The sequence below is a fragment of the Panulirus ornatus genome, chromosome 52, assembly GCF_036320965.1.
Source record: "Panulirus ornatus isolate Po-2019 chromosome 52, ASM3632096v1, whole genome shotgun sequence".
NCBI lineage: Eukaryota > Metazoa > Arthropoda > Malacostraca > Decapoda > Palinuridae > Panulirus > Panulirus ornatus.
In genome coordinates this window covers 3,971,956-3,996,915 of record NC_092275.1, presented here as the reverse complement: position 1 = coordinate 3,996,915, position 24,960 = coordinate 3,971,956, and the positions used below count along the sequence as shown (strand labels likewise).

The window sequence follows — 24,960 nt, the reverse complement described above, 5'->3', positions numbered from 1 at the left end:
TGACACAAGCCCTGGTGGTTGACCCTGGAGGTTCGGGGAGTGTCATGTGCCGTGACACTGGCCCCTGATGCCTAGAGAGGTAGGAGTGTTTGGTGCTCTTATATGACACAGATCCTGTCACATGACCCGGGGAGGGGCTAATGCCCTTATATGACACAGGTCTGTTACCTGATCTGTGTGAGGGGGGGATGTGAGTATCTGGTGCTGAGCACCTCCACCTTAGATCCTTCATGATAGACCATAAGGAATGGTTGAACTCCTCCCCTACAGATGGTGGGGGGGGACGAAGGTGCTCACGTTCTCCATTCTTAATAATCTGGAGGCAAGTGTCCTCCATCCTATCCATAATCCTGACCCTCACGACCTCTCTCTCTCTCTCTCTCTCTCTCTCTCTCTCTCTCTCTCTCTCTCTCTCTCTCTCTCTCTCTCTCTCTCTCTCACACACACACACACACACACACACACACACACACACACACTAGAGCTGATTTATTACTTGCTTCCGGTCGTGTGCGTTGCTGCTGCTACATAATCTCAACCTTCTTCCCCCTCTTAGTTCGTCTCAGTACCCGCTTTGAAGATGTACCTTCATATCCCGTATATATAAACATATCCCGTATATATAAACCTATATACTGATCATTTAATGTGGTTGAGTGGACTAAGCTACGAAAATTCTTTTGTGTCTTTCCCTGAGTTCTGTCTCTCGTCTGGCGAGGCTTTTGGCGAGGCTGAGCTGAGCGTGTAGCGGAGTTTACTGCAGCAGGAAAGTGCTCGGCCTCCCATCTTGTGCTGAGCCTTTACCCATAGCCTTGGTCTGGTCGCCCTTGCTCTCGTGCCTGTCGCATGAGGGACAGAGCTTTACCAGGCCACGACGCTCTCACCTTCCCCTCATGCCCACTCCGCCTTCATCTCTGCCGAGAACGACAACAGACATGTTCCTCGTAAAGTTAAGCAAAACCTTCATGAACAGAAGGTGTGCTGACCTGCTGTCTTCCCAAGACGAATCTCTCCGCTCCTCAACCAAAAGCATCTCTAATGTCTGATTTAATTCAACGTTTCCTCCGCTCCTCCGACCAATCTGTCTTCTACTAACTCTCCCAATGATGAAGCCTCTCTTATTGGTAACTTACGTTCCTCTGATTCATCCTTCGATGATTCTGCTTGTAATCCTCTTCCTCCATTTCCTCCCACTGGACTTGTACATCTATTCTTTCCTCACGAGGGGTCTTCCCTCTACTACCCCTCGCCCGCCGTATGGTCAAAGCATCTGTCCCAGATGGCATACCTCCTCGTGTCTCAAGGGAGTGTGCCTCGAAGTCAGCTACGATCCTTGTTCGCCTATTTCGCCTCTTGTCTAAAAACCCAGACGTTCCTCTGGTGTAGCAATTGATGGAGCAACATCCCCTCCCCCTCTTACTATATCACCAGTGTTGTTTCTCAAGGTTCTCTCCTATCGCCTCCTCTGTGAGCGATCATTTTCCATCTCCAGACTCTCCTCTCTCGCCTCCTCCTGATACTGGTTCTTTCTTTCTCCGGAGCTTAACATAGTGTACTCTCTCTCTGTCTCTCTCTCTCTCTCTCTCTCTCTCTCTCTCTCTCTCTCTCTCTCTGTGTGTGTGTGTGTGTGTGTGTGTTGAGACCTCTGCAACATTTCAGAATGGAGAAGCAGTAACTTAGTAAAATATGTTTGTGCTAAAACATGTTATCCCCCTGGATCCCTGTGAGTCACTGGTTTCTCTCCATTCAGTTCCAGAATAATGACATAAACACATTGGGATAAAACCATATATTCCACCTGCTCTGGAAACTGCACGTAACCAACACCACAAAGTCTTCTTGGTAAAAGTGGCGGACGGTTCATAGGTGCTGTAACCAATTTTCTTGCGATCAGCTGTTTCATGTGTAGAAGGGTTTTGTTCGTGCTAGCATTGTGCACTGCTTACATACAGCTGGAATGGCTCCTCCGCTGCCTCTGTACTAACTAAAAGGAATCAAAAACCTTCCTTCTCGTTACTTCTTGAGGCGTCACCTTTCTTCGACCTTCCCTTTCTGTACACCGCCATGTTGCTTGCGCTCTCTCTCTCTCTCTCTCTCTCTCTCTCTCTCTCTCTCTCTCTCTCTCTCTCTCTCTCTCTCTCTCTCTCTCTCTCTCTCTCTCTCTCTCTCTCTCTGTTCTATAGGTATTAATTTGGCCCATGTTCTCGTGAAGTATTTACAGGTATCCTTGCCCCAAAGGCTTAGACCCGAGGCACCTGTATGGTTGCTGCTTCCTACAGTTTCTGTGTAGAGACCTGCCACTCGAGGGTTGGTCGTTACGATACCTCCTCCTCCTCCTCCGTCGATCAGCTAAGGTTTGGGTTTCCCTTTTTCCTTTCGCCTTTCCCTCTTCCTATAACTTTTCTTCTTTTGAGACTCAGGTCTACAGATACCTGTGAGACTGATAGATTTCCACATTATTTTTCTTTCACCCGAGATGTCCTTTGTATTGGCATGTTTTGCAAGCGTCATGTCAGTCACAACTTATAAAAGAATCTAAGTCTCCCTCTCCCTTCAGCCGTTGCTGTTCTAAGCCCATCCGGGATCAGGACGTGGCACACTGAACCTGGAAGACTCCTTCCTTCAGTTGTCATCTCAGGTTGAAATCAGTGTATGTCAGCCGTGAGGTGATGCGTTTCTACATCCAGAGGAAGTGCGACAACCTCTCCTCTTCATCCAGTGAAAGGTGTCTCGGGTCTTTAGCCAGAAACGTCTCAAAGAACTTCCGTCACACTACCCTTCCTTCCCTTTTCCATTCTGACGGTACTACAACTGTCTCTCCCATTGAAAAAGCATTTTTTCTGTTCTGAGAGGTTTCTTTTATCTCCTCCAACTTTACTTTGAATGACGGTAGCTTCTCTTCATCCCCTGACGCTCGTCTTATTAATCCTATGCCCCTTTTATGTAATTTTCCCTACAGTCGGAAAAGTACTTGTACCTCGACACAGGCAAACCATATAGACCAGATGGCATCCCAACTCCATGTTTTGAAGGAGTGTGCCTTTGAACTTGAGAGTGTACTCGCTCGTGTGTTCCACTTCTGTTTGGATATCAGAAGTTTTCCTTCTCTTTGGAAGCATACATTGATACAAACGTCCCAAAGAGGGATGATTGTTTGCTTCTAGCTATCGTCATGTTGCTTTGATTTGGACAATTTTCAAGTTTTTGAATCCCCCCACAACTTCCCTTTTCTGAAAGATCTTAAATATGTCTTTTCTTTGATCACCAGCAAGGCTTTCACAGGGCAAGAGTCACTGGGGATTAACCTTTCCTATCTGACTAATGTATGGTCGTCGTCTACGAGAGATTTGGAGAATTTCTTTTTATTTTGTGGCACTGAACATACCAAAAGCTTTTGACAGGGCATGGCACTGAGGACTCGTCTCATAAGCTCCCTTGTTTTGGCTCTCCTTCCTTACTTTGTTGCTTCATATCTAGCTTCCTGTCGGGTCGATTTGTCTCCGTAGCTGACGATAGATGAATCTCCCGCTCTTCCCCTGTCATCAGCGGTGTCCCCCAAGGTTGTTTCCTGTCTCCTACAGTCTTCCTTCCCTTTATGACGATTTTCTCTCAACAGATGATATAGGGTCACACAGAATTTGGTGCCTGATATATCAGGCCTATTTTTCAGTACATTTTGGTCGCTGATTCTAATGTGTCACCAGATTTTCTCGTGTCAGCTCTGGTAATCGAAATATGGTATACCCCTAATTGCTATGCATACAACCGATCGGGCACAAAGATTGATGAATACCAATCAACAATTGTTGCCTTTTTGGTTAAAAGAAAATGGCTTCATACAAGTAGGATTTGTTTATTTATGATTAAATTACATCCGTAGAGTCAGATAATGGCGAAACAAACATAGAAAGATATATATCATTGATCCAATGTTCATTTACTCAGACATCTCACGTTTCAAAGACTTCTTACGGTGAGCTGACCCAGGACAATTACGTTGAATGGTCCAGCAGTAATACACCATCATATGGGTATCCCAGTGTCCCCGGCATGGGTATCCCAGTGTCCCCGGTATGGGTATCCCAGTGTCCCCGGTATGGGTATCCCAGTGTCCCCGATATGGGTATCCCAGTGTCCCCGGTATGGGTATCCCAGTGTCCCCGGTATGGGTATCCCAGTGTCCCCGATATGGGTATCCCAGTGTCCCCGGTATGGGTATCCCAGTGTCCCTGGTATGGGTATCCCAGTGTCCCCGGTATGGGTATCCCAGTGTCCCCGGTATGGGTATCCCAGTGTCCCCGGTATGGGTATCCCAGTGTCCCCGGTATGGGTATCCCAGTGTCCCCAGTATGGGTATCCCAGTGTCCCAGGTATGGGTATCCCAGTGTCCCCGGTATGGGTATCCCAGTGTCCCCGGTATGGGTATCCCAGTGTCCCCGGTATGGGTATTCCAGTGTCCCTGGTATGGGTATCCCAGTGTCCCCGGTATGGGTATCCCAGTGTCCCCGATATGGGTATCCCAGTGTCCCCAGTATGGGTATCCCAGTGTCCCTGGTATGGGTATCCCAGTGTCCCCAGTATGGGTATCCCAGTGTCCCAGGTATGGGTATCCCAGTGTCCCCGGTATGGGTATCCCAGTGTCCCCGATATGGGTATCCCAGTGTCCCCAGTATGGGTATCCCAGTGTCCCCGGTATCTTTCTTCCATGGTTCTTATATCTTGGTGGCATCTTTCACCCTCGAAGCTTTGGAACTCTCTGTCTCTTCATGTCTTTCCCAATATCTGTGACCTGGTACATTTCAAAAGACAATTCTATCACTATCTCAAAATTCGTAAATACTTTTCTATGTATCTTCTTTTTCCGTTTCATAATTATATATTTCAGTTAAGGTCCGGCCTTGATGTGGACTTTGGTTCGTGACTGGAACCTTCAATATAAAAAAAAAACTGTGTCATGGAAACCTAACATTACACAACTAGCTGAGTCTGCCTCTAAGAAGATTGGAATCATATTCAGACGCCGTAGATTTTTTTTCTATTATTGAACATTGTTCCCGTAATAGAAAGGACTGACCCAACCTTGTTTAGAGTGTTGCTCACACATATGGAAAGGTTCTGGTTCTACATACTGGAGAGAGAGTCGATTCGAAAGCAAAGCTCTGTATCAGCTTCGTATTCTGGCCTCGCCAGTTGATTCATTTGCCCTGCGCTCCATTGTTGGTTCACTTTCCCTTTTACATAGAAATTACTTTGGTTTCTACCCCACAAGTGCTAATGCTTCTATGCCACCGCCATTACCCACGCTGTGTAAAATCCGGTAGGCTTAGGAGCCTCATGATGACTGTGACCGTGTTACCCATTCAAGGACTGGTGTGATTTTTTTTCTTTTTCCCTTACACCGCGAAACTTTGGAACTCTTTACCTAGAAAGAGAAGTATTTCGATACCTTCAGAACTCTTGATATAGTTTTCTTTTTTTCTTTTTCTCTTTAATCACTTTTAATTTTATCATTTAAGGCCCATTCCTCATGTGAGTTTATGGTCGTAACTAGAGCCTTCAATGTATATATATATATATATATATATATATATATATATATATATATATTTATTTATTTTTATTATTTATTATACTTTGTCGCTGTCTCCCGCGTTTGCGAGGTAGCGCAAGGAAACAGACGAAAGAAATGGCCCAACCCCCCCCCCCCATACACATGTATATACATACGTCCACACACGCAAATATACATACCTACACAGCTTTCCATGGTTTACCCCAGACGCTTCACATGCCTTGATTCAATACACTGACAGCACGTCAACCCCGGTATACCACATCGCTCCAATTCACTCTATTCCTTGCCCTCCTTTCACCCTCCTGCATGTTCAGGCCCCGATCACACAAAATCTTTTTCACTCCATCCTTCCACCTCCAATTTGGTCTCCCTCTTCTCCTTGCTCCCTCCACCTTCGACACATATATCCTCTTGGTCAATCTTTCCTCACTCATCCTCTCCATGTGCCCAAACCACTTCAAAACACCCTCTTCTGCTCTCTCAACCACGCTCTTTTTATTTCCACACATCTCTCTTACCCTTACGTTACTCACTCGATCAAACCACCTCACACCACACATTGTCCTCAAACATCTCATTTCCAGCACATCCATCCTCCTGCGCACAACTCTATCCATAGCCCACGCCTCGCAACCATACAACATTGTTGGAACCACTATTCCTTCAAACATACCCATTTTTGCTTTCCGAGATAATGTTCTCGACTTCCACACATTCTTCAAGGCCCCCAGAATTTTCGCCCCCTCCCCCACCCTATGATCCACTTCCGCTTCCATGGTTCCATCCGCTGCCAGATCCACTCCCAGATATCTAAAACACTTCACTTCCTCCAGTTTTTCTCCATTCAAACTCACCTCCCAGTTGACTTGACCCTCAACCCTACTGTACCTAATAACCTTGCTCTTATTCACATTTACTCTTAACTTTCTTCTTCCACACACTTTACCAAACTCAGTCACCAGCTTCTGCAGTTTCTCACATGAATCAGCCACCAGCGCTGTATCATCAGCGAACAACATATATATATTGGAAAGGATCACAATTTTGCGCGTGATCAAGATATTCCTATGAGTCCACGGGGAAAATGAAACACGATAAGTTCCCAAGTGCACTTTCGTGTAATAATCACATCATCAGGGGAGACACAAGAGAGAAATATAAGTCAGTTGATATACATCGAAAAGACGATGCTAAGACGCCATTTGGTAAACATGTTTACACGAAAGTGCACTTAGGGAGTTATCGTGTTTCATTTTCCCCGTGGACTCATGGGAATATATATATATATATATATATATATATATATATATATATATATATATATATATATATATATATATATATATATATATATATATATATATATATATATTATCCCTGGGGATAGGGGTGAAAGAATACTTCCCACGCATTCCTCGCGTGTCGTAGAAGGCGACTAGAGGGGACGGGAGCGGGGGGGCCAGAAATCCTCCCCTCCTTGTATTTTTTTTAACTTTCTAAAATGGGAAACAGAAGAAGGAGTCACGCAGGGAGTGCTCATCCTCCTCGAAGGCTCAGACTGGGGTGTCTAAATGTGTGTGGATGTAACCAAGATATGAAAAAAGGAGAGATAGGTAGTATGTTTGAGGAAATGAACCTGGATGTTTTGGCTCTGAGTGAAACGAAGCTCAAGGGTAAAGGGGAAGAGTGGTTTGGGAATGTCTTGGGAGTAAAGTCAGGGGTTAGTGAGAGGACACGAGCAAGGGAAGGAGTAGCAGTACTCCTGAAACAGGAGTTGTGGGAGTATGTGATAGAATGTAAGAAAGTAAATTCTCGATTAATATGGGTAAAACTGAAAGTTGATGGAGAGAGATGGGTGATTATTGGTGCATATGCACTGGGGCATGAGAAGAAAGATCATGAGAGGCAAGTGTCTTGGGAGCAGCTGAATGAGTGTGTTAGTGGTTTTGATGCACGAGACCGGGTTATAGTGATGGGTGATTTGAATGCAAGGGTGAGTAATGTGGCAGTTGAGGGAATAATTGGTATACATGGGGTGTTCAGTGTTGTAAATGGAAATGGTGAAGAGCTTGTAGATTTATGTGCTGAAAAAGGACTGGTGATTGGGAATACCTGGTTTAAAAAGCGAGATATACATAAGTATACGTATGTAAGTAGGAGAGATGGTCAGAGAGCATTATTGGATTACGTGTTAATTGACAGGCGCGCGAAAGAGAGACTTTTGGATGTTAATGTGCTGAGAGGTGCAGCTGGAGGGATGTCTGATCATTATCTTGTGGAGGCTAAGGTGAAGATTTATATGGGCTTTCAGAAAAGAGGAGTGAATGTTGGGGTGAAGAGGGTGGTGAGAGCAAGTGAGCTTGGGAAGGAGACTTGTGTGAGGAAGTACCAGGAGAGACTGAGTACAGAATGGAAAAAGGTGAGAACAATGGAAGTAAGGGGAGTGGGGGAGGAATGGGATGTATTTAGGGAATCAGTGATGGATTGCGCAAAAGATGCTTGTGGCATGAGAAGAGTGGGAGGTGGGTTGATTAGAAAGGGTAGTGAGTGGTGGGATGAAGAAGTAAGATTATTAGTGAAAGAGAAGAGAGAGGCATTTGGATGAATTTTGCAGGGAAAAATGCAATTGAGTGGGAGATGTATAAAAGAAAGAGACAGGAGGTCAAGAGAAAGGTGCAAGAGGTGAAAAAGAGGGCAAATGAGAGTTGGGGTGAGAGAGTATCATTAAATTTTAGGGAGAATAAAAATATGTTCTGGAAGGAGGTAAATAAAGTGCGTAAGACAAGGGAGCAAATGGGAACTTCAGTGAAGGGCGCAAATGGGGAGGTGATAACAAGTAGTGGTGATGTGAGAAGGAGATGGAGTGAGTATTTTGAAGGTTTGTTGAATGTGTTTGATGATAGAGTGGCAGATATAGGGTGTTTTGGTCGAGGTGGTGTGCAAAGTGAGAGGGTTAGGGAAAATGATTTGGTAAACAGAGAAGAGGTAGTAAAAGCTTTACGGAAGATGAAAGGGTATTGCAGTGGAATTTATTAAAAAAGGGGGTGACTGTATTATTGACTGGTTGGTAAGGTTATTTAATGTATGTATGACTCATGGTGAGGTGCCTGAGGATTGGCGGAATGCGTGCATAGTGCCATTGTACAAAGGCAAAGGGGATAAGAGTGAGTGCTCAAATTACAGAGGTATAAGTTTGTTTAGTATTCCTGGTAAATTATATGGGAGGGTATTGATTGAGAGGGTGAAGGCATGTACAGAGCATCAGATTGGGGAAGAGCAGTGTGGTTTCAGAAGTGGTAGAGGATGTGTGGATCAGGTGTTTGCTTTGAAGAATGTATGTGAGAAATACTTAGAAAAACAAATAGATTTGTATGTAGCATTTATGGATCTGGAGAAGGCATATGATAGAGTTGAGATGCTCTGTGGAAGGTATTAAGAATATATGGTGTGGGAGGCAAGTTGTTAGAAGCAGTGAAAAGTTTTTATCGAGGATGTAATGCATGTGTACGTGTAGGAAGAGAGGAAAGTGATTGGTTCTCAGTGTATGTAGGTTTGCGGCAGGGGTGTGTGATGTCTCCATGGTTGTTTAATTTGTTTATAGATGGGGTTGTTAGGGAGGTGAATGCAAGAGTTTTGGAAAGAGGGGCAAGTATGAAGTCTGTTGGGGATGAGAGAGCTTGGGAAGTGAGTCAGTTGTTGTTCGCTGATGATACAGCGCTGGTGGCTGATTCATGTGAGAAACTGCAGAAGCTGGTGACTGAGTTTGGTAAAGTGTGTGAAAGAAGAAAGTTAAGAGTAAATGTGAATAAGAGCAAGGTTATTAGGTACAGTAGGGTTGAGGGTCAAGTCAATTGGGAGGTAAGTTTGAATGGAGAAAAACTGGAGGAAGTAAAGTGTTTTAGATATCTGGGAGTGGATCTGGCAGCGGATGGAACCATGGAAGCGGAAGTGGATCATAGGGTGGGGGAGGGGGCGAAAATTCTGGGAGCCTTGAAGAATGTTTGGAAGTCGAGAACATTATCTCGGAAAGCAAAAATGGGTATGTTTGAAGGAATAGTGGTTCCAACAATGTTGTATGGTTGCGAGGCTTGGGCTATGGATAGAGTTGTGCGCATGAGGATGGATGTGCTGGAAATGAGATGTTTGAGGACAATGTGTGGTGTGAGGTGGTTTGATCGAGTAAGTAACGTAAGGGTAAGAGAGATGTGTGGAAATAAAAAGAGCGTGGTTGAGAGAGCAGAAGAGGGTGTTTTGAAATGGTTTGGGCACATGGAGAGAATGAGTGAGGAAAGATTGACTAAGAGGATATATGTGTCGGAGGTGGAGGGAACGAGAAGTGGGAGACCAAATTGGAGGTGGAAAGATGGAGTGAAAAAGATTTTGTGTGATCGGGGCCTGAACATGCAGGAGGGTGAAAGGAGGGTAAGGAATAGAGTGAATTGGATCGATGTTGTGTGCCGGGGTTGACGTGCTGTCAGTGGATTGAATCAGGGCATGTGAAGCGTCTGGGGTAAACCATGGAAAGCTGTGTAGGTATGTATATTTGCGTGTGTGGACGTATGTATATACATGTGTATGGGAGTGGGTTGGGCCATTTCTTTCGTCTGTTTCCTTGCGCTACCTCGCGAGCGAGGGAGATGGCGAGAAAGCCAAAAAAAAAAAAAAAAAAAAAAAAAAAAAATATATATATATATATATATATATATATATATATATTATATATATATATATATATATATATATATATATATATATATATATATATAATATATATATATATATATATATATATATATATACATACAGACACAGACATATACATATATACACATGTACATAATTCATGGGGTGGGGGAGGGGGCGAAAATTCTGGGGGCCTTGAAGAATGTGTGGAAGTCGAGAACATTATCTCGGAAAGCAAAAATGAGTATGTTTGAAGGAATAGTGGTTCCAACAATGTTGTATGGTTGCGAGGCGTGGGCTATGGATAGAGTTGTGCGCAGGAGGATGGATGTGCTGGAAATGAGATGTTTGAGGACAATGTGTGGTGTGAGGTGGTTTGATCGAGTGAGTAACGTAAGGGTAAGAGTGATGTGTGGAAATAAAAAGAGCGTGGTTGAGAGAGCAGAAGAGGGTGTTTTGAAGTGGTTTGGGCACATGGAGAGAATGAGTGAGGAAAGATTGACCAAGAGGATATATGTGTCGGAGGTGGAGGGAACGAGGAGAAGAGGGAGACCAAATTGGAGGTGGAAAGATGGAGTGAAAAAGATTTTGTGTGATCGGGGCCTGAACATGCAGGAGGGTGAAAGGAGGGCAAGGAATAGAGTGAATTGGAGCGATGTGGTATACCGGGGTTGACGTGCTGTCAGTGTATTGAATCAAGGCATGTGAAGCGTCTGGGGTAAACCATGGAAAGCTGTGTAGGTATGTATATTTGCGTGTGTGGACGTATGTATATACATGTGTATGGGGGGGGGGGGCCATTTCTTTCGTCTGTTTCCTTGCGCTACCTCGCAAACGCGGGAGACAGTGACAAAGTATAAAAAAGAAAAAAAAAAAATAATTCATACTGCCTTTATTCATTCCAGTCGCCAACCCGCCACACATGAAATGACACCCCCTCCCCCTACACGCGCGCGAGGTAACGCTTGGAAAAGACAACAAAGGCCACATTCATTCACACTCAGTCTCTAGCTGTTATGTATGATGCACCGAAACCACAGCTCCCTTTCCACATCCGGGCCCCACAAAACTTTCCATGGTTTACCCCAGACGCTTCACATGCCCTGGTTCAATCCATTGACAACACTTCGACCCCGGTATACCACATCGTTCCAATTCACTCTATTCCTTGCACGCCTTTCACCCTCCTGCATGTTCAGGCCCCGATCGCTCTAAATCTTTTTCACTCCATCCTTCCACCTCCAATTTGGTCTCTCACTTCTCGTTCCCTCCACCTCTGACACATATATCCTCTTTGTCAATCTTTCCTCACTCGTTCTCTCCATGTGACCAAACCATTTCAATACACCCTCTTTTTATTACCACCCATCTCTCTTATCCTTTCATTAGTTACTCGATCAAACCACCTCACACCATATATTGTCCTCAAACATCTCATTTCCAACACATCCACCCTCCTCCGAACAAACCTATCTGTGACCCACGCCTCGTATTCATGTAACATTGTTGGAACCACTATTCCTTCAAACATACCCAGTTTTGCTTTCCGAGATAATGTTCTCGCCTTCCACACATTCTTCAAGGCTCCCAGAATTTTCGTCCCCTCCCCACCCTGTGACTCCCTTCCGCTTTCATGGTTCCATTCTCTGACAAATCCACTCCCAGATATCTAAGACACTTCATTTCCTCTAGTTTTTTCCATTCAAACTTACCTCCCAGTTGACTTGTCCCTCAATCTTAATGCACCTAATAACCTTGCTCTTGTTCACATTTACTCTCAGCTTCTTCTTTCTCTTACTTTACCAAATTCTGTCACCAGCTTCTGCAGTTTCTCACCCGAATCAGCAACTAGCGCTGTATCATCAGCGAACAACAACTGATTCACTTCCTAAACTCTCTCATCCACAACAGATTGCATACTTGCCACTACAGAACTCTTGCATCACCTTCCTAACAACCCCATCCATAAACAAATTAAACAACCTTGGAGACATCACACACCTCTGCCGCAAACTGACATTCACTGAAAACCAATCATTTTCCTCTCTTCCTACTCGTACACATGCCTTACGTACTCGATAAAAACTTTTCACTGCTTCTAGCAACTTGCCTCCCACACCATATACTCTTACATATGCCTTCTCCAGATCCATAGATGCTACATGCAAATCCATTTGCTTTTCTAAGTATTTTTCACATACATTCATTAAAGCAAACACCTGATCCACACATCCTCTACCACTTCTGATACCACACTGCTCTTCCCCAGTCTGATGCTCCGTACATGCCATCACCCTCTTAATCAATACCCTCCCATACAATTTCCCGGGAATACTCAACAAAATTATACTTCTGTAATTTGAACATTCACCTTTATCGTCCTTGCCTTTGTACAATGGCACTATGCATGCATTCCGCCAGTCCTTAGGCACTTCACCGTGAGCCATGCATTCATTGAATATCCTCACCAACCAGTAAACAACACATTCACCCTCTTTTTTAATAAATTCCACTGCGATACCTTCCCAACCCAAGGCCTTGTCGGATTTCATCTTCCGCAAAGCTTTCACTACCTCTCCTCTGTTTACCCAACCATTGTCCTTGACCCTTTCACTTCGCACACCACCTCGACTAAAACACCCTATATTTGACACTCTATCATCTAACACATTCAGGTAACCTTCAAAATACTCACTCCATCTCCTTCTCACATCACCGCTATTTGTTATTACTTCCCCATTAGTCCCCTTCACCGATGTTCCCATCTTGTCTCTCTTGTCTCACGCACTTTATTTACCTCCTTCCAAAATATCTTTTTATTCTCTCTAAAATTTAATGATACTCTCTCACCCCAACTCTCATTTGCCCTTTTCACCTCTTCTACCTTTCTCTTGACCTTTTGCCTTTTTCTTTTATACATCTCCCAGTCATTTGCACTATTTCCCTGCAAAAATCGTCCAAGTGCCTCTCTCTTCCTTTTCACATATAATCTTACTTCTTCGTCCCACCACTCACTCCCCTTTCTAATCTGCCCACCTCCCACACTTCTCATGCCATAAGCATCTTTTTCGCAAGCCATCACTGCTTCCCTAAATACATCCCATTCTCCCCCACTCCCCCCTACGTCCTTTGCCTTCACCTTTTTCCATTCTGCACTCAGCCTCTCCTGGTACTTCCTCACATAAGTCTCCTTCCCAAGCTCACTTACTCTCACCACTCTTCACCTCAACATTTTCTCTTCTTTTCTGGAAACTTCTACAAATCTTCACCTTCGCCTCTACAAGATAATGATCAGACATCCCTCCAGTTGCACCTCTCAGCACATTATCAACCAAAAATCTCTTTCACGCGCTTATCAATTAACTCGCAATCCAATAACGCTCTCTGGCCTTCTCTCCTACTTACATACGTATACTTATGTATATCTCTCTTTTTTTAACCAGGTATTCCCAATCACCAGTCCTTTTTCAGCACATAAATCTACAAGCTCTTCACCATTTCCATTTACAACACTGAACACCCCATGTACACCAATTATTCCCTTAACTGCCACATTAATCACCTTTTCATTCAAATCACCCATTACTATAACCCGTTCTCGTGCATCACAATTGCTAACACACTCACGCATGATCTTTCTTCTCATGCCCAGGTGCATAGGCACCATTAATCACCCATCTCTCTCCATCCACTTTCAGTTCTACCCATATCATTCTAGAGTTTACTTTCGTACACTCTATCACATACTCCCACAACTCCTGTTTCAGTTTTTCTTTTTTCATACCATTGCCATTTCCCGCGTTAGCGAAGTAGCGTTAAGAACAAGGAAGAGGACTGAGCCTTTAATGGAATATCGTCACTTGGCCTCCTTCTATGTTCCTCTTTTGGAAAATTTAAACACGAGAGGGGAGGATTTCCAGCCCCCTGCTCCCTCCCCTTTTAGTCGCCTTCTACGTCATGCAGGGAATACGTGGGAAGTATTCTTTCTCCCATATATATATATATATATATATATATATATATATATATATATATATATATATATATATATATATTTTTTTTTTTTTTTTTTTTTTTGTCGCTGTCTCACGCGTTTGCGAGGTAGCGCAAGGAAACAGACGAAAGAAATGGCCCAACCCACCCCCATACACATGTATATACATACGTCCACACACGCAAATATACATACCTACACAGCCCTCCATGGTTTACCCCAGACGCTTCACATGCCTTGATTCAATCCACTGACAGCACGTCAACCCCGGTATACCACATTGCTCCAATTCACTCTATTCCTTGCCCTCCTTTCACCCTCCTGCATGTTCAGGCCCCGATCACACAAAATCTTTTTCACTCCGTCTTTCCACCTCCAATTTGGTCTCCCTCTTCTCCTCGTTCCCTCCACCTCCGACACATATATCCTCTTGGTCAATCTTTCCTCACTCATTCTCTCCATGTGACCAAACCATTTCAAAACACCCTCTTCTGCTCTCTCAACCACGCTCTTTTTATTTCCACACATCTCTCTTACCCTTACGTTACTTACTCGATCAAACCACCTCACACCACACATTGTCCTCAAACATCTCATTTCCAGCACATCCATCCTCCTGCGCACAACTCTATCCATAGTCCACGCCTCGCAACCATACAACATTGTTGGAACCACTATTCCTTCAAACATACCCATTTTTGCTTTCCGAGATAATGTTCTCGACTTCCACACATTCTTCAAGGCTCCCAGAATTTTCGCCCCCTCCCCCACCCTATGATCCACTTCCGCTTCCATGGTTCCATCCGCTGCCAGATCCACTCCCAGATATCTAAAACACTTTACTTCCTCCAGTTTTTCTCCATTCAAACTCACCTCCCATATATATATATATAAATATATATATATATATATATATATATATATATATATATATATATATATATATATATATATATATATATATATATATATATATATATATATAATTGATCGCCATCTCCTGAGTTATAAAGGTAGCGCCAGGAACAGACGAAGAATGGCTGCATCCACTCACACCCATTCTTTAACTGTTCTATGTGTAATGCACCGAAACCACAGCTTATTATCCACAACCAGGCCCCATAGACCTTTCTCTGGTTTACCCCAACCGCTTCACTTGCCCCTGTATACCACATCGATCCAGTTCATTCTATCCCATGCATGTCTTTCACCCTCCTGCATGCTCATGCCCAGACCACTTAGTCTATTTTGCTCTAGCCTTCTATCCCCAGTTAAGTTTCCCCATCTTATTCCTCCACTGCTTGACACATGTGTCCTCTTTGTCAACCTCTCCTCACTCATTTTCTCCATGCGTGCAAACCATTTCATCACACCCTCTTCAGCTATCTCAACCACAGTCTTTTCGGTACCGCATATCTCTTACCTTTTCATTACTTACTCGATCCAACCACCTCACATTGCATATTGCCCTCAAACATTTCATTAACTACACATCCAAGCTCCTCCTCACATCCTCATCTTGTACCCATGCTACGCATCCATATAACATTGGTGGGACTACTATACCTTCAAACATACTCATTTTTGCCTCTCACCCTTGCAGATAACGACTCTGTCTTTCCACACATTCACTGCATTCAAAACCTTCGCCTACTCACTCACCCTATGGCTCACTTCTGCTTCCATGGTTCCATTTGCTGTCATGTCCACTCCCAGGTATCTAAAGCACTTCGCTTCCTTCAGTATTTCTCCATTCATATTCACACCCCAGCTAACCCATTCCTCAACCCTGCTAAACATAATAAACTTGTTTTTATTTATTGTTACTCTCAAAGTCCTTCTTTACACACCAACTTCTTCAGTTTCTCCCTCGAATCTCCCACCAGTGCTGTATTATCAGCAAACAACAACTGTCTCTCTTCCCAGGCCCCTTCATCCCCCACCAGACTGCATACTCACACCTTGCTCCAAGACTCTTGCATTTACCTCTCCCACCACCACATTAAACTGCCATGGTGACATTACTCACCCCTACCGCAGACCAAGCTTCACTTGGAACCACTCACTCTTTTCTCTTCCCAGTCGTACACTACCCTTACACCCTTGATACAAACTTCACACTGCTACTACCAGCTTTCCTCCAACACCATATATTCTTAAGACACAAGGCATCTCTTATCAACCCTATGATATGCTTTCTCCAGATCCTTAAATTCCTCATATGATTTTTTTTTTGTTTCTTTAAGTATTTTGCACATACTTTCTTTAAAGCAAACACTTGATCCACACATTCTATCCGAAACCGCATCGTTCCTCCCCAAACATTCGCTGTACAAGCTTTCACCCCTCTCAATCAGTACCCTCCCATGTAACTTTCCCTGCACACACAACAATCTTATGCCTCTTTAGTTTGAAAACTCACCTTTATCATCACTGCTTTTATTTAACGGCACTATACACGCATCTTGCCGATCTTCAGGCACCTCATCATGATCCATACATACATTGGAAACCCTGTCTGACAAATCAACAACAAAGTCACTCACTTTGTGAAGAAGTTCAACTGCAATACCATCCACTCTAGCCGCCTTGTCACAATTCATCTTCCGTAAGGTTTTCACCATTTCTCTCTTCACCAAACCACTCACCATGACTCTCTCACTTCGCATACCACCCTGACCCAAACACCATACATCGTCCACCCTACATCACACATATTCAACTGTCCTTCAGAACACTCATTCCATCTCTTTTCATCACTGCCTGATACCGCTTCCTCACTTGCCCCTTCACTGATGTTCCCATTTGTTCTTTTGTTTTTCGCACACTGTTTTCCTCCTTCCAGAACATCTTTATTTCCCCTTAAGTTTACTGAACTCGCTCACCGCAGCACCTCATTTGCCCTCTTTTTCAGCCCCTGCACCTCCTGCAACTTTCTCTTATACATCTTCCAATCATTACCTTTTCTTTTTCACCAGCAACTTTACTGCGTCACCCCACCACTCAATACCCTTTCTAGTCTCCGCACCTCCCACTTTGCGTGCCACATTCATCAGTCGCACACCTCAGCACTGCTTCCGTAAATGCCTCTCCCATTCTTCATCCACTCCCCTAGCTTCGTTTACTCTCACCTTTTGCCATTCTACACTCAGTCTCTCCTGGTATTTTTTCACACAAGTCTGTTTTTCCAAGCTCACTTTCTCTCGCCACTCCTTTCTCACCCATAATGTTTCCTCCTTTCCGAAAACCTCTAAATATGGTTGCTCTCGCCTCCACAAGATAATGATCAGACATCCCACCAGCTGCCCCTTTCAGCACATTCACCTCCAGAGCCCTCTCTTTTACACGTCTATTGATTAGTGTGTGATCCAGTAATGCCCAGCGACCATCTTTCCTATTCACATAAGTATACTTGTGTATGTCCCTCTTTTTACCCCAATAACCAGTCCTTTTTCAGCGTACAAATCCACAAGCTGTTCACCAGTTCCGTTAACTTTACTGAACACCCCATGTCCTCCAATTATATATCCAACTGCCAAAACTTTCTCATTCAAGTAATCCATCACTGACACATTCTCCTAGCCTGCTCCTTCTCATAATCTTCTCATGACCATGTGTCTTGATTCGACCGTACATATATGGGAGTGAAGGAGAAATTGTAGACAATTGTTTTATCAAGTCATGATTACCTTTGAGTGGATGTTTCTGATTGAAATTACCGTTGACCGTCTTTAAAGGACTAGGTCGTAATTGCAAGTTTCAGGGTCACTCAGGAGATCTTGCATTTTTCTTAGATAATCACTTTTGTTCATTATTACAACTGCATTTATCAGATTTAGTTTTATTTCGATCATTATCTTTCTTCAACAATCCAGCAAGACCGGTCATGATTCATGTCTCTCACCACCCCATCCATAAGCAGATTAGACAGCCATGGTAACATCACACGCCACAGATGCAGCCCCACCATTGCCAGGACCCACTCACCCATCCTGTCTCCTACTCACACACCCGCCCTACTTTCATAATAAAAACGCCTCTGCTTCTAATACCTTTCTTCCCACACCATATATTCATAGCACCTTCCTCAGGGCATTTCTGTCTACCCTGTCGTACGCTTGCTCCAGATCCATAAATCCCACATAGAAATCCCTCTCTTTCTCTATTTATATGGGAAATTCTTCAGAGCAAACAAGGTTCACGCATTTTCTACCACCCTCCCATACAACTTACCAGGCACGCTCAAGAGAATTATACCTCTGTAATTCAGTCATTTTATTTCTTCCCCTTGCCTTTATATAGTCTAATGAAACTATGCTGACATTCCGCCAGTCATCTGGCACCACACTTGAGCCATAGATAAACTGCAAATCCTGACTAACCAGTCACCAACGCTCTCACCCCCTTTCCTAAGAAGTTAACTTGCAATCTTATCCATTCCAGCCGCTTTGCCACGCTGCATCTTACACAAGCCTTCCATCACTCTATCATTTCACGAAACCATTTGCCATGACTCCTTCGCTCAGCATCCCTCCATATCTCAAATACCCCACATTTGCCACCCTGTCATCCACCACATCCATCAGTCCTTCAAAATATCCATTTAATCTCTTTTTCTATTAGCACTTCTCCATTTACTCCCATTTGTTCCCTTGTTCTCCTTGCACTATTTTATTTACCTTCTTCCAAAGAATTTTCTTGTTTTCCCTAAAATTAGCCAGTAGTATCTCACCCTCATCTCTAATTTGCATTTTTTCTTTTAAATAACTGTACATTTCTTATGACGTCCTACAGCTTTCTCTTCTACATGTAGTCTCTCACACTCCTTCCCTACTGGTATCTCCCATACACCTGTCTTTTGTCTTTCATTAGCAACATAACTCCTCGTCTCATCACTTATTACCCGTTCTTAAATGCCACACATCACACCATTCACATGCCACATGCTTCTCCCGTTCATATAAGCTATTCAATCTTAAATACCTTACCTTCCCCACCCACTCATCTCGTTTCGTTGAATCGCACCTGATACCATTCATCAGTCAATCTCACTTGGTATATCCGCACACAAGCTTCTTTTCCAAGCTCACTCATTTTCACCACCCACTTCCCGCTCATGTTCATTTCCTGTTTTCGTAAAGCCTGGACCTAGAACCTTTCGCACTCGCCTCCACCAAGAAGTGGTCAGGCATCCAACAATCTATCTTTCTTAGCACGTTCAAGCGTAACAGTCTATTCTTTTGTTCGTCTCTCAATTAGTACTTAATCCAGTCCGATCACTTCTAACCCCACTCACCCACGTAGACTTATATATGCACTTTATTTTTTTTTTTACCAATTAATCCCAGTCACCATTTTTTTTTTTTAGCACACAACTCAACAAGCTGTTCATCATTTACTCACTTCATTCATTTACAGTGGGTATCCTATGTCTTGAGGTTATACTCTCGAAGGCCAAATCACCTCCTCTCTTGCATTCGGATCTTCCACCGCTGGTCATCGATCCTTGCTCCAAAATTGCGGATGCGCTCTCTCAGGTTCTATTAAGATACTTCTTTCTCTTCTTCACTCGAGTGACTTGCTACCGGGTGCATAAACATACACACAGTCCCCCACCTCTCGTACTATAATTTCATATTCACCCACAGCAGTATGGAATTTACTTCCTTACACGCGTTAACACATTCCTACGTCTCCTTCCTGTCCTCATTCTAACCCCAGACTTTACTCCAAACTATACTTCCTCCCTTACCTATGAACTTAGTTTCACCCAAGGCAGAACATCTAGGCTCCACTTCTCTAATATATTACCTTACGTTTCTCCTCTCATCCTGATTCCATCAGAGCGCATTCAGACACCCACCAGCCTGGGCCTTGAAGGCGTAGGAGGATCATTCTTCTCATGGCTCTTGTTCCGACGTTTAGAAACTGAAATAAAAGGAGAGGAGGAGGGTTTCTGGGTCCTCACTCCCGCCGCTTTTACTCGCCCTCAACAACACGCAGGGAATACGAGAGTAGTGTTGCCCTCCCGGGAGGCTCAGGTGTAGGATAGGAGGATCTGGTATCGTTTTGTTGTTGTATATGACAGCTACAGTGTGGCGAATAAGGCGATATCCTGTCACTCCCTCACTAATGCGGACAGAAAAGAAAAGGTATATATATATAAATATATATATATATATATATATATATATATATATATATATATATATATATATATATATATATATATATATATATATACTATTTTTATTTTCTTTTTATACTTTGTCGCTGTCTCCCGCGTTAGTGAGGTAGCACAAGGAAACAGACGAAAGAATGGCCCACCCACCCACCCACATACACATACACGTCCACATACGCACACATACATACCTGTACATTTCAACGTATACCTATATATACATACACAGACGTATACATATATACGCATGTACATAATTCATAATTGCTGCCTTTATTCATTCCCGTCGCCACCCCGCCACACATGAAATGACAACTCCCTCACGCGCGCGAGGTAGCGCTAGGAAAAGACAACAAAGGCCACATTTGTTCACACTCAATCTGTAGCTGTCATATATAATGCACCGAAACCACAGTTCTCTTTCCACATCCAGGCCCCGCACAACTTTCCATGGTTTACCCCAGACGCTTCACATGCCCTGGTTCAATCCATTGAAAGCGCGCCGACCCCTGTATACCACATCGTTCCAATTCACTATTCCTTGCACGCCTTTCACCCTCCTGCATGTTCAGACCCCGATCACTCAAAATCTTTTTCACTCCATCTTTCCACCTCCAATTTGGTCTCTCATTTCTCCTCGTTCCCTCCACCTATGACACATATATCCTCTTTTGTCAATCTTTCCTCACTCATTCTCTCCATGTGACCAAACCATTTCAATACACCCTCTTCTGCTCTCTCAACCACATTCTTTTTATTACCACACATCTCTCTTACCCTTTCATTACTTAACTCGATCAAACCACCTCACACCACATATTGTCCTCAAACATCTCATTTCCTACACATCCATCCTCCTCCGCACATCCCTATATATAGCCCATGCCTCGCTACTACATAACACTGTTGGAACCACTATTCCTTCAAATATACCATTTTTCCTCACCGAGATAACGTTCTCGCCTTCCACACATTCTTCAACGCTCCCAGAACCTTCGCTTGTGACTCACTTCCGCTTCCATGGTTCCATCCGCTGCCAAATCCACTCCCAGATATCTAAAACACTTCACTTCCTCCAGTTTTTTCTCCATTCAAAATTACCTCCCAATTTACTTGTCCCAAAACCCTACTGAATCTAATAACCTTGCTCTTATTCACATTTACTCTCAGCTTTCTTCTTTCACACATTTTACCAAACTCAGTCACCAGCTTCTGCACTTTCTCAACCGAATCAGCCACCAGTGCTGTATCATCAGCGAACAACAACTGACTCACTACCCAAGCCCTCTCATCCACAACAGACCACATACTTGCCCCTTTCTCCAAAACTCTTGCATTTTCCTCCCTAACAACACCATCCATAAACAAATTAAATAACCGTGGAGACATCCGGCACCCCTGCCGCAAACCGACATTCACTGAGAACCAATCACTTTCCTCTCTTCCTACTCGAACACATGCCTTACATACTCGATAAAAACTTTTCACTGCTTCTAGCAGTTTACCTCCCATACCATATACTCCTAATACCTTCCACAGAGCATCTCTATCAACTCTCATATGCCTTCTCCAAATCCATAAATGCTACATACAAATCCAGTCTAAGTATTTCTCACATACATTCTTCAAGGCAAACACCTTATCCACACATCCTCTACCACTTCTGAAACCACACTGCTCTTCCCCAATCTGATGCTCTGTACATGGAGAGAATGAGTGGGGAAAGATTGACCAAGTGGATATATGTGTCGGAGGTGGAGGGAACGAGGAGAAGTGGGAGACCAAATTGGAGGTGGAAAGATGGAGTGAAGAAGATTTTGAGTGATCGGGGCCTGAACATGCAGGAGGGTTAAAGGCGTGCAAGGAATAGTGTGAGTTGGAACAATGTGGTATACCGGGGTCGACGTGCTGTCAATGGATTGAACCAGGGCATGTGAAGCGTCTTGGGTAAATAATGGAAAGTTCTGTGGGGTCTGAATGAGAAAAGGGAGCTGTGGTTTCGGTGGAAAATTACATGACAGCTAGAGACTGAGTGTGAACGAATGTGGCCTTTGTTGTCTTTTCTTAGCTCTACCTCGCGCACATATGGGGGAGGGGGTTATTTCATGTGTGGCTGGGTGGCGACGGGAAAGAATAAAGGCAGACAGTATGAATTATGTACATGTGTATATATGTGTATGTCTGTGTGTGTATATATATATGTATACGTTGAGATGTATAGGTATATATATTTCCGTGTGTTGACGTGTATGTATATACATGTGTATGTGGGTGGGTTGGGCCATTTCTTTCGTCTGTTTCCTTGCGCTACCTAGCTAACGCGGGAGACAGCGACAGAGCAAAATGAATATAAATAATAAGTATATAGGTGGTTTCAGAAGTGGTAGAGGATGTGTGGATCAGGTGTTTGCTTTGAAGAATGTATGTGAGAAATACTTAGAAAAGCAAATGGGTTTGTATGTAGCATTTATGGATCTGGAGAAGGCATATGATAGAGTTGATAGAGATGCTCTGTGGAAGGTATTAAGAATATATGGTGTGGGAGGCAAGTTGTTAGAAGCAGTGAAAAGTTTTTATCGAGGATGTAAGGCATGTGTACGTGTAGGAAGAGAGGAAAGTGATTGGTTCTCAGTGAACGTAGGTTTGCAGGAGAGGTGTGTGATGTCTCCATGGTTGTTTAATTTGTTTATGGATGGGGTTGTTCGGGAGGTGAATGCAAGAGTTTTGGAAAGAGGGGCAAGTATGAAGTCTGTTGTGGATGAAAGAGCTTGGGAAGTGAGTCAGATGTTGTTCGCTGATGATACAGTGCTGGTGGCTGATTCATGTGAGAAACAGCAGAAGCTGGTGACTGAGTTTGGTAAAGTGTGTGAAAGAAGAAAGTTAAGAGTAAATGTGAATAAGAGCAAGGTTATTAGGTACAGTAGGGTTGAGGGTCAAGTCAGTTGGGAGGTAAGTTTGAATGGAGAAAAACTGGAGGAAGTAAAGTGTTTTAGAAATCTGGGAGTGGATCTGGCAGCGGAGGGAAAACCATGGAAGCGGAAGTGAATCATAGGATGAGGGGGGGGCGAAAATTCGGGGAGCCTTGAAGAATGTGTGGAAGTCGAGAACATTATCTCGGAAAGCAAAAATGGGTATGTTTAAAGGGAAAATAGTGGTTTTCCAAACAATGTTGTATGGTTGCGAGGCGTGGGCTATGGATAGAGTTGTGCGCGGAGGATGGATGTGCTGGAAATGAGATGTTTGAAGACAATGTGTGGTGTGAGGGGGTTTGATCGGTAAGTAACGTAAGGGTAAAGAGAGATGTGTGGAAATAAAAAGAGCGTGGTTGAGAAGCAGAAGAGGGTGTTTTTGAAATGGTTTGGGCACAAGGAGAGAATGAGTGAGGAAAGATTGACCAAGAGGATATATGTGTCGGAGGTGGAGGGAACGAGGAGAAGAGGGAGCCCAAATTGGAGGTGGAAAGAAGGAGTGAAAAAGATTTGTGTGATCGGGGCCTGAACATGCAGGAGGGGTAAAAGGGAAATATATATATATATATTAAATATAAATATATATATATATAATATATAATATATATTTTAAAACTTTGGTCGCTGTCTCCGCGCTGCGAGGTAGCGCAAGGAAACAAACGAAAGAAATGGCCCAACCCAACCCCCATAAAAACATGTATAACATACGTCCACAAAAACGCAAATATACATACCAACCAGCTTTCCATGGTTTACCCCAGACGCTTCACATGCCCGTTTCAATCCACTGACAGCACGTCAACCCCCGGTATACCACATCGCCCCAATTCACTCATTCCTTGCCCTCCTTTAAACCCTCCTGCTTTTTCAGGCCCGATCACACAAAATCTTTTTCACTCCATCTTTCCACCTCCAATTTGGTCTCCCTCCTTCTCCTTGCTCCCCCCCACCTCCCGACACATATATCCTCTTGGTCAATCTTTCCTCACTCATCCTCCCCATGTGCCCAAACCATTTCCAAAACACCCTCTTCTGCTCTCTCAACCACGCTCTTTTTATTTCCACACATCTCTCTTACCCTTACGTTACTCACTCGATCAAACCACCTCACACCACACATTGTCCTCAAACATCTCATTTCCAGCACATCCATCCTCCTGCGCACAACTCTATCCATAGCCCACGCCTCGCAACCATACAACATTGTTGGAACCACTATTCCTTCAAACATACCCATTTTTGCTTTCCGAGATAATGTTCTCGACTTCCACACATTCTTCAAGGCTCCCAGAATTTTCGCCCCCTCCCCCACCCTATGATCCACTTCCGCTTCCATGGTTCCATCCGCTGCCAGATCCACTCCCAGATATCTAAAACACTTCACTTCCTCCAGTTTTTCTCCATTCAAACTCACCTCCCAATTGACTTGACCCTCAACCCTACTGTACCTAATAACCTTGCTCTTATTCACATTTACTCTTAACTTTCTTCTTCCACACACTTTACCAAACTCAGTCACCAGCTTCTGCAGTTTCTCACATGAATCAGCCACCAG

General features: G+C 43.7%; 1 protein-coding gene and 1 pseudogene across 1 annotated transcript in view; both read left to right on the top strand.

Annotated features, from left to right (window-relative positions):
* The window catches only part of LOC139764960 (intermembrane lipid transfer protein VPS13A-like), a 1,504,808-nt gene that overhangs the window by 1,509 nt on the left and 1,478,339 nt on the right, over positions 1-24,960 (top strand).
* Positions 1,107-24,960, top strand: part of LOC139764961 (cystathionine gamma-lyase pseudogene) — a 91,337-nt pseudogene continuing 67,483 nt past the window's right edge.